At 39.7% G+C, this 18,717-nt stretch overlaps 3 long non-coding RNA genes across 3 annotated transcripts; all 3 read left to right on the plus strand.

The window, feature by feature from the left end:
* Positions 1 to 11,364: 11,364 nt before the first annotated feature.
* LOC106098965 (uncharacterized) lies at positions 11,365 to 13,249 on the plus strand. The gene is made up of 3 exons (XR_001225289.3): positions 11,365 to 11,501; positions 11,647 to 11,748; positions 13,151 to 13,249. It is a non-coding gene; the product is annotated as an uncharacterized LOC106098965 (long non-coding RNA).
* Positions 13,250 to 14,225: 976 nt separating this feature from the next.
* LOC106098964 (uncharacterized) lies at positions 14,226 to 15,955 on the plus strand. The gene is made up of 2 exons (XR_001225288.3): positions 14,226 to 14,692; positions 15,487 to 15,955. It is a non-coding gene; the product is annotated as an uncharacterized LOC106098964 (long non-coding RNA).
* A 1,939-nt stretch (positions 15,956 to 17,894) lies between these two features.
* On the plus strand, positions 17,895 to 18,550 carry LOC109199335 (uncharacterized). The gene is made up of 3 exons (XR_003219407.1): positions 17,895 to 17,990; positions 18,075 to 18,110; positions 18,450 to 18,550. It is a non-coding gene; the product is annotated as an uncharacterized LOC109199335 (long non-coding RNA).
* Positions 18,551 to 18,717: the final 167 nt, after the last annotated feature.

Below are 18,717 nucleotides of genomic sequence, written 5' to 3' on the forward strand. Positions count from 1 at the left end.
AAGAATTTAAGGTTTAAGTTTTTAAAGCGCCATCTTGTGTCAGTACAGAAAGTTACATCACTGAGTCGGTTGATTGGTTGTGTTCAATAAACTTACATTAGTTTATGTTAGCTAACTAGTAACAGAACCAATAACTCAGAGGAAAATAAGGACACTAAAACAAAAAATCAGTCAACAGGGGGTCACTTTTGTGCTGCTCCTGGCTGTAACAATAAGTCTAAGTTAAGAAACTGAGGATATACTTTCATGCTCTCTCTCTCTCTTAACAGTAAGTGGTGCTTTCTTGTTTGACAAGCTGCACTGATACAAGAAAATCCAGCTGTTAGTTGTAATGTTGGGTTTGTAGAGCACTTTATGAATGTGGATTGTGTGGAGGAGAGTCTTTTTGAGTCAGGTGACAGGTGGTTCACTAAGCCCACTAATCACTACACACACATCACCCCATCAGCACATCTGTAAGAAAAACAAGTCAATGTGTGCCATGGAGATTTTCAATAGTGCTTCGGTAAGAATCATAGTTATGTTTGTGGTGTGATATGCATGCAACCTGTTATGTGGTAAACTGTTTGGTTAAGCTTAGGAAAAGAGAGAATACTTTACTGCACAAAATAGCAGAGAATATTTTATTGCATAAAAGCACTGATCACATTTTGTGGACATCTGCTTTGCTGACTGATTGCACCCCCCACCCCCCTTACTTTAGTGTTGCGGTCACAATTGACCAGTTCGTTTTAACAGCTCTAAGATTAACATAAGAAACATTCTTCACCACCAAATACAGTTCAGTGAGTTGTTCAATGGGTCATTCAGTTAGTCATTGAGTGGGTCAGAGGCCAAAGGGGGGTGGGGGGTGGATTCCCATTCATTTGCTATGGTGGTCACTTTTGACTGGGAACACCACAGATGCAACAACGTTGATTAAAACACTCAAAATTCAATGAAAGAGGTGCTCATCGCTTTAATATGTTCAAGTGCATAGTGTGGAGGATGTCATAAGGTTTCGAGGCAATCAGATGTAAAACACAATATTTATGAGTTTTTAAATTTGTAAATCGGTCAGATTTGACCCAAACATGACAGGAAGCTAGCTAGCTTCACAGACAGGGTTTCATCCATGTATATTACAGATACTGCCCTGCAGTGGTTTGTATCATATCTAACAGAGCTTAATACTCTAAATGGAGAGTCCTCTTCACACACTAAAGTTAATTAAGTTTTCATCAGAAGGCATAGCATTCATTTTCACTGCTATGCAGGTGACACGCAGCTCTATCTATCCATGAAGCCAGGGAACACACATCAATTAGTTAAACTGCAGGAATGTCTTAAAGACATAAAGACTTGGATGGCCGCTAACTTTCTGCTTCTTAATTCAGATAAAACTGAGGTTATTGTACTCGGCCCTGAAAATCTTAGAAATATGGTATCTAAGCAGATTCTTACTCTGGATGGCATTACCTTGGCCTCCAGTAATGCTGTGAGGAACCTTGGAGTCATTTTTGACCAGGACATGTCCTTCAACGCACATATTAAACAAATATGTAAGACTGCTTTATTCCATTTGCACAACATCTCTAAAATTAGAAATATCCTGTCTCAGAGTGACGCTGAAAAACTAGTTCATGCATTTATTACTTCCAGGCTGGACTACTGTAATTCTTTATTATCAGGAAGTCCTAAAAACTCGCTGAAAAGCCTTCAGCTGATCCAAAATGCTGCAGCAAGAGTACTGACAGGGACTAGAAAGAGAGAGCATATTTCTCCTGTTTTGGCTTCCCTTCATTGGCTTCCTGTTAAATCCAGAATTGAATTCAAAATCCTGCTCCTCACATACAAGGTCTTAAATAATCAGGCCCCATCTTATCTTAATGACCTTGTAGTACCATATCACCCTATTAGAGCACTTCGCTCTCGCTCTGCAGGCCTACTTGCTGTCCCTAGAGTATTTGGTAAGAGGACTGGTTCTTATATAGCGCTTTATACAACTAATTCATTCACCCAATCACACAAGCACTTTTTCCTAAGCTCTTAAGTGCTGAGTATCTAACATTCATACACATTCACACTCCGATGGATGCATCGGATTGCTCATAGGGGGTCATATGATTGTTGTGTTTTTCTCTGTATCTATTATTGTGCGATCTACTGTACAATATAAAGCGCCTCGAGGCGACTGTTGTTGTGATTTGGCGCTATATAAATAAAATTGAATTGAATTGAAAATAAAACTTAAGTTGATGTTTCAAGGTCATTAACAGGTTCCTGTGAGAAGCTTAGGATTAGTCAGATAACAGACAGTATACTGGGTAAGTTCGACTTTCTTCATAGTACAGTAGACCCAGCTGCTTTCTACAAAGTCGCACCATCAACCAGGAAGCAGCTTCACCTCTGATCACACACACACTCAACTCTACTCACTCAGCTGGAGCAACAACGCTCAGGTGGATGCTGCTGATGGGGGGACTGTGAATATTAGGACTCTGCTGTGAACAGCATTTAACGACAAGACGATCGTACGTTCCAGTGTCGTTAGCCGTCACATGCTTCAGAATCAAAGACACATCTCCATCTGTGATCTCTCCATCCTGCAGATCTACCCGGTTCACAAAGGATGGATGCTGGTTGTCTGGATCAATTCGCTTCTCTCTGTAAAAAAGGACATAATCTGTCCCGAGGTCAGCCCTGCTCCACTCTGCTATGCAGATGGACATGGTGTTGTTTGGAGCTCGACATGGCAGAGTGACGTTCTGTCCGGGCTCAACTGTGATGTTTCTCTGGTCTGAAAGAGGAAACAACACAGAGCAGAGAGGTTAAAGGGATCAAAGTACAACTGTTCACCTCTCCAGCAGCCAATCAGAGGAAGAATCTAAGAGAAAAAGGTTTTCCTTTTATCCTTTTATTATCAGATTATCACCACATCATGACGATGAATATAAAACTTAATAATGTAAATGAATTATTAATATAATTTTTTTTTTAAAGAACATTAGTGTCAAATTCACCTTTAACCCTTTTTAATGTGTGTTTTGTCTCTTTTTCGTCAAATGAAAATTTGACGAAAAAGAGACGAGGACGCGGAGAGAGTGTCTGCAATAGATTACAACCTGTCACTATTTAAATATATATATATATATATATTTCAGTCATTGCAGTGATGCCTTTATGAACCCCCCAACCCAAACAAACAGGTTTTTAAATGTGTAACACAAACACTAACAATTGAGAAAACTAAAGCCATGTCCATGTCTGTATTGTGGCTGTCAATAAAGTTTCACTCTCAGGAGCGAGTGTAGATATATTTATATTTGACCTCTGCTAACAAAACTACCCCGTAAAAATACCCCTGCATTCAAGATGTTGCTGAAATATGGAAATCTTGAATAAAAGATGTCATTGAAGGACAATTTTATAATTTCATTAAATTATGTAACAATCAAAAGCTCTAACTGATATTTATGGTCATATTAACAAAGAAACAAAAAACTTGTAGGCTGTTAAAAGCTGCTGTCTGAATGCACTAAAGGAGTGAACAGGGGTGTGTTGTGGCAGTCCTTATTAAATATGCGTGGGTGGGTGTTCCCTTTAAGAGTGATTTAAATAAATCACACAAACGCGTTTCTACGGTTTGCGCATTCCCACATTTAACATCCGCCCGTCTGTTTTTCTTCCACTTAGCTTCTGTTTGAAGTTTGTAGTCACACAGAAACCGCTCCACGGAGAATGAGGACACATGGAGAGGAACGCGTTCAGGTGAGATACACGTCAGACACCCAGGGATGAAGGTGGGTGACGTATGACTGACGTACATAGACGGTAGTACATAAGACCCAACCGTGCACATGTTTTATGACCATTTTTACTTCAAATATAAGAAGTTAGTGGGGATAGGTAATTGGAAATGCTAAACTGCCCATAGGTGTGAATGTGGGAGTGAATGTGAGTGCAATTGGTTGTCTCTGTCTATGTGTTAGCCCTGCGACAAACTGGCAGCCTGTCCAGGGTGTACCCCGCCTCTTGCCCTAAGACAGCTGGGAAAGGCTCCAGCCCACCTGCAACCCTGAAAAAGGATAAGTGGAAGCGAATGGATGGATGGATAATAAGGAAAATAAGGAGATTAAGGTCACGCTATTTCCTCTGAACATTACTGGCGGTTGAAGGCTGACTGTACCGGTGTTTTCATCTGCAGTTACTTTAACATGGCGCGGTGTGTGTTTTGGTTTCTTTAGGACAGGTTCAGCTGGATTTCAGTGCTGTAACAGCATGCAGAGTAAACACTTTACAAAAAGTCTGTTAGTGCGAGAACAGAAAGAAGTGCAGGGACATCATTACAAACTTTGACCAGAGCGTGACATGCAGTTTGATGTTGTGCAGCTGAACAGATTCCCACCACAAATGTGCAAAAAATTACTAATACTAGTTTGCTAATTACTAATAATAAACATATTAATGATCCTTTTCATGCTTTGCTGCCAAACAGTTCAGACTTTTAACCATAATGGTGAATAATACATATAAAATATGTATGGACTGATTTCAAATCTATTGAAGCTAAAGCATGTATTTTTTTCTGTACTGAACATAATGGCTTTTTTTTTTAATTTTTCTCCCAAATGTGATTAATATCAGCTATGACATGATTATAAACTATAAGCATCAGTTTTATCACTTGTTTTGATTTTGATGTTTAGGTTTGATTTTTAAAGATGTCAACTTCAGAAAAGCCTGAAACTGTTTGTTCACAACACCAAAATATGACCTTTGTCTATTCTCCCAAAGAGTATCACAGCTACTTTATATGGAGGTTCTAAAGTGTGAAACAGAATCTATTTTTAAACTTGCAGCAAACCTCCTGCAGCATCTGAACCGCTTCAGTGAATCCTGCCTGCAGCTATAATGTTTGTTTAAACAGTTGCTGCTGTGCAAGTGCAAATCAGAGACTGACTGAACCGACTTTGGACCAAAGGGTTGTATAAATACAGCCAGCAGGTGGCAACACATGTTTATCTTATCTTTTTGTTGCTGTTGGATCTAGAACAGATTTTTGACCATCTGCTGATCAGGATGAATTTTTAGGTGGCATCTGGGTTGAACAGTTTGATGTTCTGCACATGAGTAACCATCGTTTGTGTTGGCCCTGCATGCACCACATTAGTAGCCATGCAGGATGGATCATTTCCAGAAAACCATCCAGTTTCACCATTTATTGACATTTTTTTGTTTTTGATGGGCTTGAAATGTAATCAGGAAATATCAATTTTCTTTAATATTTGTTTAAGTGATTTTCTGAAGCTCAGAATATTTTATGCACATTTATATACGAAAATATTATTAGTTCCTTGATCTAAGTGTTCTTTCACAGCCCTGCAGACTCATTGAAGGTGTCAAAAACAAAACAGTCAAAAAGTAAAGTATAATTTCTTCACTCAGAGCAGTCAGCAGCTGGCCTCAGGCCTGTGTCTGAGTGCAATGAGTTAAAGAGGTGTTTCTAAAAAACTGGCTCCTCCCTCACAGCTGTTTGCAGACTGAAAGTGAGCTCTGGGAGTTTTGTAAAGGCAGAGCCTAAGCCTGTCTTTCTCAGTCCTCCTCTATCGTGCAGACACAGATCACAACCTCAGCAGCTCAGCAGTGACATGTGGATCGTCTCCTGCATCCTCATTGGCTCTCTGGCCTTTTCTTTGCCAGGTGAGCTCTGTGTGTGTGCTGCCCACTTCATCATTTTAAAGCTTGAATTATGATAAATTTTCTTTAAAACACAGTGTTTTTTTTAACCTTCTGATAGAATTTAAAAGAAAAAATCAATATTAATTTGTATATTTTATTTTTAATTTTTATCATATTTGCTACATCTGGCATATTTTTTTGCAATCTATTGCTAAAAAATGCATTTAGAATTTTGAGGAAAATAAAAAAAACACGTATGGTGTAGAAGTCTGAAAAAGTCACAAAAACGGTCTGCATCAGATATGATAGAGTTAAGGAGTTATTTTACTGATACTCGTATCGGTCGGGTCATTCTTCAGGGCACTTGGCAGTTATTTTCATCGCTATAACTATTTTTCATAATATTAAGTAAAGAGCACACTAATTAATCCTGTTAACACAAGTCCTCCACTTGTGTTAACAGGATTTGAGGGCAGGAAGGAGACAGATACTCTAATAAAAACAATTTAGGAAGCTAGGAGCTACTTTAAATTATTTTTTCATATATATATATATATATATGTGTGTGTGTGTGTGTGTGTGTGTGTGTGTGTAGTCTGATTAAGGTTTATGATTTAAGCCCTATAAGATTTTAAAAAATGCTGGAATAAAGTTGTTGTTTCTGGAGAGCTGATTGGCCAGTGAGGGGTGGTTTTGGACGTGTTGATAGCTCACCCCAGGCATAACTGAGTTCAGAGCAGATTAGGTCTGCAGCATTTGGTGTCATGGTGAGATTCAGTTGAAAAGTAATTTAAAATACTGAAAACACTCCAGAAAAGAAGATTTTCTGATTCAAACAGAAAAAAGTAACAATCAAAGACTGAAACCAGTGAAAAACCACATATAGCTCTGTAAAAGTCTATAACAATGAAAACAAAGAACCCTGGCTTCACGTTTTCACTACATCGACATGTCAACTGCTCTGTGGATGTGACTTATATCCAATGCTTTCTCTAGCCTCCATAAAGCCACAGCTGTTTGGGTAACAGCTACTTTGTTATCTATGCCTTTATTTAAAATTCCATTTCTTCATTTGTAAGTGTTGCTCATTCAGAAAGAACCTTCTGCCAATGTTCTGTTTGAACTCACCAGCAAACATGAGGAGGAAACTGGGTCAGGTTTATCTCACCGGATGTCTGTTTCTGGTTTGGTGGATGCACTTGAGCGATTTTCGCAGACACTGTCATTTCTCCAGGAACATGAGATGTTGCAGCATTTTGTGAAAGTTACATGACTTTGATAGAATTGACTGATGATTTGCAGTGTCATATTTAGCATATCTAGTCTACTTTTCAAGTAGATATACTCCCTGTCACCTCATTTCTTACATGTGCAGTGATGCGAAATAGTGTTTTACACTTTCCTCAGTTTAGTTATTTGCATATTGTTGATATGCAGATATGATTGTTGGGTTTTTCTCTGTACCTATGAAGCGCCTTGAGGTGACTTTTGTTGTGATTTGGCGCTATATAAATAAAATTGAATTGAATTGAATTGAATATTTGTCACACATGTGTGTTTCAGATCATCAAACAAATTTTAATATTATTCAAAGATAACCTGGGAAAATACAAAATGCTTGTAGAGGAATTTTGCCCCTCTCATGTTTGCAGATTTGTTTGAAATGAGACACATTGGAGGGCTTTTGAGCATGAACGGCCTGTTTAAGGTCTTGCCACAGCATCTCAATCGGATTTAAGTCACAACTTTGAATAGGCTGCGCCAAAGGCTTTCAATTCAATTCAGTTCGCTAAATCTCCTAACAGTCACCAAAAGGCACATAATATTGTAAGATAAAGACCTTACAATAATACAGAGAAAACCCCAGCAATCAGCACTTTGGTGACAGTGGAAAGGAAAAATTCCCATTTAACAGAAACCTACGGCAGAACCAGGCTCCATGAGCTTAAGGAAACAAACTGATGGATGGACATTCTCCTTTGGAATTTTCTATTCCATCAGTTACACCAAGTTGTCCAGGTCCTGAAGCAACAAAGCAGCCCCAGGTCATGACGTTTGAAGTTGTTGTCTTTTTATGAAATGCTGTGTTAGTTTTATGCCAGATGTAATGAGACCAAAACTGTCCTAAAAGTTCAGCTTTTGTTTCAGCAGTCAAAAGAATCCATCCATCCATTTTCTTCCGCTTATCTGAGGCTGGGTCGCGGGGGCAGCAGCCCAAGCAGAGAAGCCCAGACCTCCCTCTCCCCAGCCACCCCGTCCACCCAGGCGTTCCCAGGGCAACCGAGAGATATAATCTCTCCAGCTTGTCCTGGGTCTGCCCCGGGGCCTCCTCTCGGTGGGACATGCCCGGAACTCCTCACCCAGGAGGCGCCCAGGAGGGATCCTTGTCAGATGCCCGAACCACCTCAACTGGCTCCTTTCGATGTGGAGGAGCAGCGGCTCTACTCTGAACCCCTCCCGAATGGCCAAACTTCTCACCCTATCTCTAAGGGAGAGGCCAGCCACCCTTCGGAGGAAGCCCATTTCCGCCACTTGTATCCGCAATCTCGTTCTTTCGGTCACTACCAAGACTGGCAGTCAAAAGAATATTTTCTCAAAGGTCTTGGACATCATTAACCTCCTAGGACCTGGTGTCCACATATGTGGACATCACATTTTGGGACGTCTAGACCAAAATACTTAATTTTTCTCTACAAGGGCCTGATATCCACTTACGAGGACATTATACTGCCACTGTTCTATCAAAATGTGAAACAAATGTCCTCATATGTGGATCTCATTTTCTCAAAAACAAAAATTAAGTAAAAAAAAAAAAAAAAAAGGTAATTCTTTGTTTTTAGATTCTTTAGGCCCAATCAACCCAAATAGAAAAGAAAAATTAAAAATGCATGCCATGAAAGAGTTCAGGTCTTCGGTGGTTAAGATGTTTTTTTGTGATTTTTTAGTAAATATGAGATGAGCCTTTGTGTTCTTTTTGGTCAGGAGCTGTTTTTACCTCGAAACTCTCCCATGGATGCCATTTTTTCCTGGTCTCTTTCTTAGTGTTAACTTAGGCAAATGAGGCCTGCACATTCTGTTAATGATTTTTTTGGTGACCTCTTGGATTAGTTGTCGATGCACTTTTGGAAAGACTTTGGTAGGCTGGCCACTTCGTGAAAGGTTAAGGTTCAAAGTCAAAGTCAAAGTCAGCTTTATTTGTCAATTCTGCCACATGTACAGGACATACAGAGAATAGAAATTCCGTTACTCTCAAACCCTAGATGAAACAACAAATGAACATTTAAATATAAGAGAGTGATTAAAAAATGCAAGTAAAGTAATTAAAGAGTAAAAATTTAAATGAATACAATACAATTTTACGTATAACAAAAAAAGCTATACAATATACAATATACAATATTCAAGTAAGTTCACTGGAGTCCCAAAGGCTTAGAAATGACATCGCTACCTGCAGACTGACAGATATCAACGACTTTGTTTTTCAGCTGTTCTTAAGTTTCCTTAGATCATGGCATGATGTGTAGCTCTTTAAGGTCTTTTAGCCTACTTCACTTCACTTCACTTAAAAGTGTGACAAATTTGGAAAACATAAGAAATCAAGAAAGGGGCAAATACTTATTCATAGTACTGTAACGGAGTATAAACCCAAATCTTTGACCGACCTGTGGCCTTGGGAGACATGAGCCCTGGTTTTGAAGGTGATGTCTGTAAATGTCTGAGAAGAGTTTCTGAGTTGTTTAGTTTTAAGGCCAAATGTTGCCAATATTTGCTTGATATGAGATTTCCACTGCTTAACAGTCTGTGTGCACCAAGTTCTCTTCATTATTTGAATCTTTGAATGTGGTTATGAAAACGATCAAAGCCACTTTGAGTTTTTGGAGGTTTTTAGTTGGAGAAAAAAATATTAATTAATTGCTTTAGTGCTTGCCCACACAGTTTTTCACAGTGTGGTGAACTCTTCCCCCTCTTTATCTCTGAATGAGTCAGCCATCCAGGGATCCGCTTTTTATAGCTGATCATGTTTCTACTTAAACTTGTTAGCTGGCAGATGTTTTTGAACCACACAAACTTTACCTTTGGTTCCCCTTTACCCATCTTTACTGAAACACGTTCCTAGAACATTTTATACTCAAGATTATTTTGAACCGATATATGAGAGACGAGTTTCTGGGCTTATCAGCTGTTTGTGTGGGATTATTCTTTATGTTCACCTCAAATCAGACCTGAGTGTCATTGAGCTGCACAACAAGACAAGGTCAGTAACCTTCTGTTGTCACAGATTAAATCAGATAAATGTTTAGGTTCATTTTTTATAGTATGTCAAAAATTGTCACAGTTCTGGGTCTTTGCGACCCAGCATTTTCAGTTCTTGTGTTTTGTTGTTATTTTATATTATGGTTTTGGTTCTGATTCCTTGGATGTGCTCTTTTAATTATTGTGATTTCTAGCTTTTAGGTTTAGTTCTGCCCTTGTCTTTATTCTCTTGTTCCCCAGTCATTCGTGTCTCATGTCACTCTGGTCCCTGTACTCTGTGTTCCTTCCGTTCTCTGTCGGTGTTGTATCTCTGAATTTTTTAGTGTATGTTACCTGTTTTACTTTGAAGGTCATGTCTCATGTTAGTGTATTTTGTTTTACTTCCTTGTCTTGTCTTGTCTAATATGTCTCAGCTGTGTGTTCACCTGCTCCTCAGTTCCTCATGTTCCTGCCAGTGCATTTTAGTCCCTGTCAGTCAGTACTTGTCGCGTCATCAACGTCTCTTCCCCACGTGCTGTGTGCATCTCCCTATGTTCTTCTAGGTTTCAAACGCCCAGTTTAGTTTAGTTCTTTTTTGTATCACTCCCTAGCCTGGAATAAAACTGTGTTCAAGTTCACGTTCTGCCTGACAGTCCTGTATTTTGGGTCCAATTCCTGCCTGCCTTATTTTTGTCTGTGACAAAAATAAAATGACTGAAATAAATGATTAAGCAAAGAAGATTTGTCACTCATTTTAAAGTTTTTCATTTTAACCCTCATAGCTCGTCTGACTGTGAGTCCCAGCAGCTCTCAGTTCTTTGAAGGAGACTTTGTGTCTCTGAGATGTGAGGAGGACGACAGCTCTGCTGGATGGACTCTGATGAGAAACACAAGCAAACAACAGAGGACTCAGTGTGGAGATGTGAAGGGAAGATCGGCTTTCTGTAACATCAACCACACTTACATGGCTGACAGTGGAGTTTACTGGTGTGAGTCCAATCAGAGTACCACCAGTAACATGGTTAACCTGACAGTCACTGGTAAGCTGAGTGTGTGGAGTTAGTGTTGATGAAGCTGTGTGTAAATGGATGAAATGCTGTAGTTTGTCTATGTGTTGAGGTGGATCAGTGATCCTGCAGAGTCCTGTCCTCCCTGTGATGGAGGGAGATGATGTCACTCTGCTCTGTAAAACAAAGACCACTCCCTCCAACCTCCCAGCTGCTTTCTATAAAGATGGCTCCCTCGTCAGGAAGCAGCCTACAGGTCACATGACCATCCAGCATGTTTCCAGGTCTGATGAAGGCCTCTACAAGTGTGACATCAGCGGTCATGGAGAGTCTAATTCCAGCTGGATCACTGTCACAGGTGACACACTCACCTGTCTGTGTTTCTGCAGCTTTCAACATTCACAATATGACGAGAACTTAATGACTGTGTTTGCTTTATTTCAGAGAAACACCCCACCACACCTCCAAATACATCGACCTCCGTCACTCCTTCTCCATCACTCATTCCTGTCTTGTCATCTATTGGATCGGTGTGTGCTGTGGTTCTGCTGGTATTAGTGGTTCTGGTGGTGAAACAATGGGTATGTGGAAAATCCAAAGGTGAGACTATTACACTTTTTTAAATAATTATTTTCAAACATTATTTTTTTAAACTTGTAATAACAAACATGTACAACACTTTTCTTACGTTTGCATTAAGATTTTAAACAGTAAAAGACATTGTTGTTCATTTTCTTAATTTCAGCTGACCGGGCAGAAGTTAGAGAAGATGACATCACAGATGGTGTCACATACAGCGAAATCACAATCTCAAATTGTCAACAGCAGCCAGTCAGACAGAGCCCAGGTAGTGTTTTATATGCTGAGGGTCCATGCTGCACATGAGTGACGTGGTTGCATCTTTTTCCCTCTCCCTCCCTTACCTTTCCTGCTTGGCTTCTCATGTCCTTGTCTAGTCTCGTCTATTTCTAACCCTCGAAGAGTCTCTGATTCCTGTTCTCTAAAACTAAAAAGAGGAATTATGGATTTGATCAACTGCTCCTTTAATCCAATTGACACCATCTTCTCGACGAGAAGCCTGGGTTCGGGAGAGCCCAACTGTCCTGGTGGGACGTTCCCTGCCGGATACACGATGGATGGGTGAAGTACTCAGTACTCAGACTGTGCTCATTAAATGCAACACGGATACGATCTTGGAGAAGCTCACGACTCTCCAACGGGAGATTGAGAGACCTGGTGACCAGTGATGAACATTAGACCGGCTGTAAAAATTGGATGCAGTCCAATCCAAAACAACCAGCATCTTCATCTCATGCGGCTACCATATTGGCGCCTGCTGGGGCCCAAGGCTGAAGCTGATGGGAACAAACAAACAAACAAATTCTCTCCTTGATAACAAAACTGTGTTTAGACTCTTTGTCCTTATCCTTCAAGGCCACCTGCATAGGCTGGAAGACTCTTGACTTTTGCTCCTCCCAACGCCTCCAAATGCTTACTCCTACCCTGGGCAGGCTGACCTATCCAGGGTAGGACATCTTACATTGTAAGATGTGAAGATTTATGTGCTTTTTTGTGCTGAGGTGTTTTTTTTCTGTTGTCAAACTGCTCTCACTTAGGAGGTCAGTCTGGGAGCAACTCTTTTTTTCTCCTCCTCTTTCCTCATGTATTATGTATTTCACTGTTTCTTGTACCTCTCTGACCTTCTTCCAAATGTGAGGTTTGTGTAATCTATGTATGGTCAAAAGGAGTGCTCATGTTGGCGCTGGCTGAAACAAGCAACCTAAACGTACCCAATTTCCTTCAGAATCAATAAGGTATAATCAGTCAATCAATGCTGGTATCTTTATGAAATCCAGTGTTACTTTAAAAAAGTGACAAAAAGGAAAGAGAGAACTTGATTTAAACATTAAACGAGTTTTCCTCAGAACTCTACGGAAACTCAGTTTCTCACCAAAACTCACTGAACATGGGAAACAAATCCAATCAAACAGCCTTGGGAACACTGTTACACTCACAATGAATGGAAAACCATTCTAAGTTTCATTAAATGGTATTGCTTTATTTTATGTGATTAATTGAATAAACTTACATCAGTACTTTGTTTTTCCCTTTAACTCGTTCCTCTGCTGTTCTACCAACATTTAAATCAGGTTTTTGTTCGGCACGTTTTCCTCTTACAAAGTTAAACAGTTTTGTAGTTTGCATCACTTCCTGACTTGTTAATGCATTTATGCATCCATATTGTGCAGAGAGCGACCCAGCTGCAGTCTACTCTACAGTGAGGAGGGACGACGTCACATATGGACAAATCATCATCAAAGACAAGAAAAAAAAATCCAAGATAAGAGGTGAAGTACAACTACTCCGCTTTGTCTCTGTCCCCCTAAAAAAGCACCCGTGGGACCTGCGTGGGGTCACTGCAGACCCCCACAGCTCACAGTGGGGCTGTATCGTGGACCCCAGGTGACTGTGCCCACACAGGGCCCATAACAGTTTTGCCCTTTGGGATCTCTCTATGAATTTTCTATGCATTGCTCACAGAAAATTGTTATGGAAGCCCAAAAGGGCAAAACTGCTCAAGCCTTTGTGGAGCCCACTTGGGTTTTCTGTGGGCCAGCCGATATAGGGGCTCCAAAAGGTAAAAGTGCTGTCAGCCCTGTGGGGGCATGTGTTGTTAACCTCTACAGAGTGACAGTGTTAGCTGTTGGCTAATTTGCAGATGACTGAAATATAAAGACCCAGTGAAGGTTTTTAATTTTATTTGTGGTTCTTCCAGTCAGCAGTTTGCACGTTAGGCTTCAAGCAAGAGAATAGGAAATATATACACAATAGAAATCATGTTTAACGGGACAATAGGTCAGATCTCTCACCTCCAGAAGCAACCAGTTATATTTGTTGGAATAAATGAGATGCAGGCGGCATCTATGACATCTTCAGGTGAATTCTTACCCTGAATCCAGCCTTACAGGCTCTTGGTCTCAAGCTAAAGACTTTATATTTTAAGGTGAAACTAAGTTTCTAACTCTTGCTGTCCCACGTAGAAGTGCTGCTGCTATATTTTAAATGGTATCAGCGCAGCTAGAATCATTTCCACCACATGACCAAAATGACCTGATCTGCACATTTCTTCTCTAACAGCAGCAAAGCTACACACAGAGGCCGATATAGAATCACCACACTGCTGAGACTCTTCTCTTCTTTGACAAGTCTTTGTTTTTGGATGTAATTAGACCAATTATTATCGGCTCAAGGCCACACAAAATATCTAAATCAGTAAAAACGGTATATTACCCACAATTTTTTATGGATCTTCTTCAAACTTCACAACATTATTCTGGGGCCTGGTTGACATGAGTCATGACTTCAATGCGATGCCCTACGACGTCACAATGACGCCATAAAGTTTAGCCAATAAATGTTAAAATCTTTAATTTATACAGCTTACAGATTTCAGCCAATTCTGCTCTCATATGGGTAAAGATAATAAAATACACCATTCATATATAATTCTTCAAGGTCACAGGTCATAGGTCAAACATCAGGGTCAGTCAAATTAGGAAAAGCTTTAGTTTCCATTTCTTTTCCATCTCCAAACTGTTATCTGTTTTGTTTTCTGTTATGTCAATTTTCATTGTAACAGTCAAACAACAAGGCTGCCAGTATGACTTATAAAAACCTGCAGCCATTTTTTAAAAATGTGCTTCATTGTGCAGAAAGTGATCCAGCTACAATCTACTCAGAAGTGAGAACCACTTATCAACAGATGGGCTTCAGAGCAAACAGACCCACAGGTACAGTTCTTCATTCATTAACACATGATTGATGCGGCGATCGTGGTTCAAGAGTTGGCAGTTGGTCTTTTAATCGGAAGGTTGCCGGTTCGAGCCCCGGCTCCGACAGTCTCGGTCGTTGTGTCCTTGGGCAAGACACTTCACCCGTTGCCTACTGGTGGTGGTCAGAGAGCCCGGTGGCGCCAGTGACTGGCAACCTCGCCTCTGTCAGTGCGCCCCAGGGCAGCTGTGGCTTGCCATCACCAGTGTGTGGATGACTGAATGTGGTGTAAAGTGCTTTGGGGTCCATAGGGACTAAGTAAAGCACTATACAAATACAGATCATTTACCATTAATTTGCTTTCTAGAAGTTTGAAATGTTCCTTTAAATTGACCAGGAAGTGTATCCTGCTGTGTCTGGGTGGGTAGTTAAAAATTAAACTCTGCGTGACAGAAATACAATCACCACTCTGCTGAGGCTCTACGCTTCTTTTCCATAAACTATCAAACTAAACACTTCCTGCTGGATTTCTTTGAAATTAAAAGTAAATTTATGACAGAAACTTTAATGTGAACATCCTGGAGGAAGTACTGAGCTTCATTCACCGTGTCAATAAGGACAAAAAGTTTTAAAAATATGAACACCCTGCCCCCAAAAATAACATTTATATTATTTAAACTGTGTGTGCTCTGATAACTAATGTTTCATTTTGATGATACTCAACAGTTTTTTGCTGTTTTGTTGTAATTTAATTGTATATTGGTTTAGTTTTGTGCAGAGCTGTGGGTTGAACTGTGCATGTTTGTGTGCTCAGATTTTCTGGAGCCAGAGGTCATTTACTCCAACCTGAAGTAATCAACCAGTCCAACCAGTGGAGCCCAGCTGCTCTTCTCGTGTCGTTCTCTGGGTTTCATGAAGATGTCTGATGGAAAATTTGATTTGCCGTGGCTAACTGAAAAACATCTGTCTTCAGTTCAGACAGGAAACAAACAAATTAACTGAAACCACAGACTATAAACAGCATGAGCATCGCTATATTGTGTGGGTTACTCCGAAACCAAGCAGCAATTTACACATCAGCTTTTTCAGAAACTTAACAAACTGTATTATTATTATTTTTATTTCAACCATTGAAAAGCATTCTGTGCTTACAAATCGCAAACTGTGAAAAAAGAAAACGTTTCTTCATGTTTGATCGAACCAACAAATCCCAGCCCAAAATATTAAAATTCAGCTCAGTTAATTCCGTTTTATTTGTATACCAAAAAAAAAAAAAAAAAAAATCACAGCAACAGCCACCTAAGGACACCTTCCCTGATCCAGTTGATCGTGGGAAGTGTCAGTAACTTTCATAATAAGAGCTTGGAAATCATAAAGCAATCATAAAACCACACTTAAGCATGCTTCCATGGAATGACATGTATTTTAAATGTGAGACATGGTGATAGAGAACATAGAAAAAAACATAGTGATGAAGTGTTCTGCTTTATGAAGGCCTTCAGATTCTGCTGCCATCTATTGGTAATACTGGGTCTTAGTAAATGACAACAAGAAAAACTATTAAGTAAACTATTTAATGTCTGAAATGTTATGATCAGATTATAATTAGTTATTAAAACTTTTTTTCACCATTAATGACATTTTACTGAGCGTTAAATTGTTTTATTGTTGATGAAGGATTACCTGAGTGAAGATAAAACATACAAACTCTTGTACATTTTTCTGTGTCTCTCCCACATGTGATGAATGCCAGTTACTGGATGAATATGAACATTGTTATCTTTGTTTAAATGGGACTATTTTTATCTGATGTTTTTGACTTTTTTTAATGTAACCTTAATATAAAGTTAAGAAAATATTATAACCTCATTTCCTCTTTGACTGGGGTAAAATGAACAAAAGGAAATCAGCTGTTATCAAATGTTGTTCCGCGTTTAGCTATAGGATAAGTTTCTGGATGACACCCTACTGCCTGCTGAGGGTAAGGATTGGTGGGTTGGACATTCTTTTTATTATTCCCTGTGCTAGGAATGTTTCAAATGTGGGAATAAAAACTTAAAAAACTGGAACAGCAGCAGGAGGCTGAGACATTTCAAACAAGCTGCTTTCAGCTGGAGGCTGTTATGAATCCTGAATCTGTTGTTCTTTATATTTTGTTTTGTTTTTATTTGTTTTGTTTTTTTGTTTCACAAACAACAAGCAGGCCACTATCAATGCAACAGATCGCTTTGACTCCTCTCCACCATTAACCGTTTTTGATATGTCACTTGAGACATAACTGACAAACAGGTTTGTCCAGAATGTATTTCAGAGGATTAGATGTTTAGATTAGAGGTTTTCATTTTTATTTTATTTTTTTTATTTCACAGCTTCGGGAGTGAAGACCCTAAATGTTTCATCAGATAATAAAATTAAATGAAATCAACACAATCAAAATAAGACAAAAGGACTACAAGTCATTGCTGATATTCAGTAATACAGTCCATGTTTTCTGCTGGCTCTATGTGATATTTAAGCAGGACCTCCTTTAAAAGTCATTATATAACTGATTTATAACCATTTTGTATTTCTGATATAAAGAGCCGCATGTCACACTGTTGCATCTGAACATTATGGGGAGATACTGACTGATTCTAGGTTTTCTCTGCAAATACAGGTGTTCAGTGTGTGTGATGTAGTTTCTCTCAGACACATTCAGCTGGATTTCAGCCATATTAAAACTGTAATAGCATGCAGAAATAATGTTTTGAGGATTTGCAAAAAATCTGGTAGTGTGAGAGCAGAAAGAAGAGATCTCATAGCAGCACCTCAGCCAGAGTAAGACATGTGGTCTGACCTCGTGTATTCACACAGTTTCTGTCCACGTATCAAAGGTTAAAACACAGAGAAGCTGGAACTTCTTGGTACTGAGAGCAGGTCAGTTATCAGCTACAGAAAAAAAAAATATATACTTGTTTCTGTCAACGTAAAAAAACATTTTTTTATTTTAATTGAAAAATGGGTGGTTGACAAGACAGTGTCAACAAAACTGCTGCCAGTTGCAGATTTTGCTGCAGCCCATCTTTACTTTATGGTGCCTTTCAGTTTTAGCATTTAAACTTTCTTTTTGGTTTGTTTCAACCAAAAACTGAAACTTTCTCATGCAGTTCAGTGGAGAACAAACCACAACTCTGAGACACAGTCAAACAGAAAAAGGAAGACGTGAAGGAGAAGGACGAAGACGAGGGTTTTACTTGATGTGACAGTGAGCTGATCTCAGTGTTGGTCTGATATCATTGAGCAGCAGGATGGAGGAAACGTCTCTGCTGTGTCTGCTCTGTAAGTTCACTCTGTGTTTTTCATGCCTCTGCTGTCTTGTTGAACGTGAAACTCTGAACTAACCTGAGTTTAATTTCTCTTTAGTTCTGATCTCACTGCTGAGCTGCACCACAAACCAAGGTCAGTAACCTTCTTCTGTCACACTGTAAACCTGACTCACTCTCCCAGGACACTGTGGGACATGTTTATTAAGAACATGGCGAAAGAAAATGTATAAAATCAGATCAGTGTTATCTCACTCCTGCTGACTGTCTACGTGATTTATGTTTTATTTAAATAAGCCAGTTAAGTTGTATATCCTTGGTGGGTTACTGGAGAATTTTCCATCCAGAGACGCTATTGTTCTGAGGGTGCACTGGGAACATCTCCCACGTGCAGCAGTGCTTTGGTTGCATTACAAGGAAGACTTGCAACTCTATTGCTGAGGATGGTTAAGGTTGTTGACATCTGTCTCGGCAGTAATTCCAGAACCAGATGATGGACACTGGAGGTGAAGGGAGCTGTCATGCAGAAGAAGGAATCTTACCAGGCTTGGTTAGCCTGTGGGACTCCAGAAGAGATGAAAGGTACTGGCAGGGCAAGCGGAGTGCGGCTTTGTCAGTGGCTGGTGTAAAAGGAGTATAGGAGTTCGGTGAGACAATGAAACGTGACTTTCAGTCAGCATCAAAGTGATTCTGGCAAACTGTCAGATAACTCAGTTATAGAGTGTTGGTGGGAAGGTGCTGAC

This window comes from Oreochromis niloticus, linkage group LG3, assembly GCF_001858045.2.
Source record: "Oreochromis niloticus isolate F11D_XX linkage group LG3, O_niloticus_UMD_NMBU, whole genome shotgun sequence".
NCBI lineage: Eukaryota > Metazoa > Chordata > Actinopteri > Cichliformes > Cichlidae > Oreochromis > Oreochromis niloticus.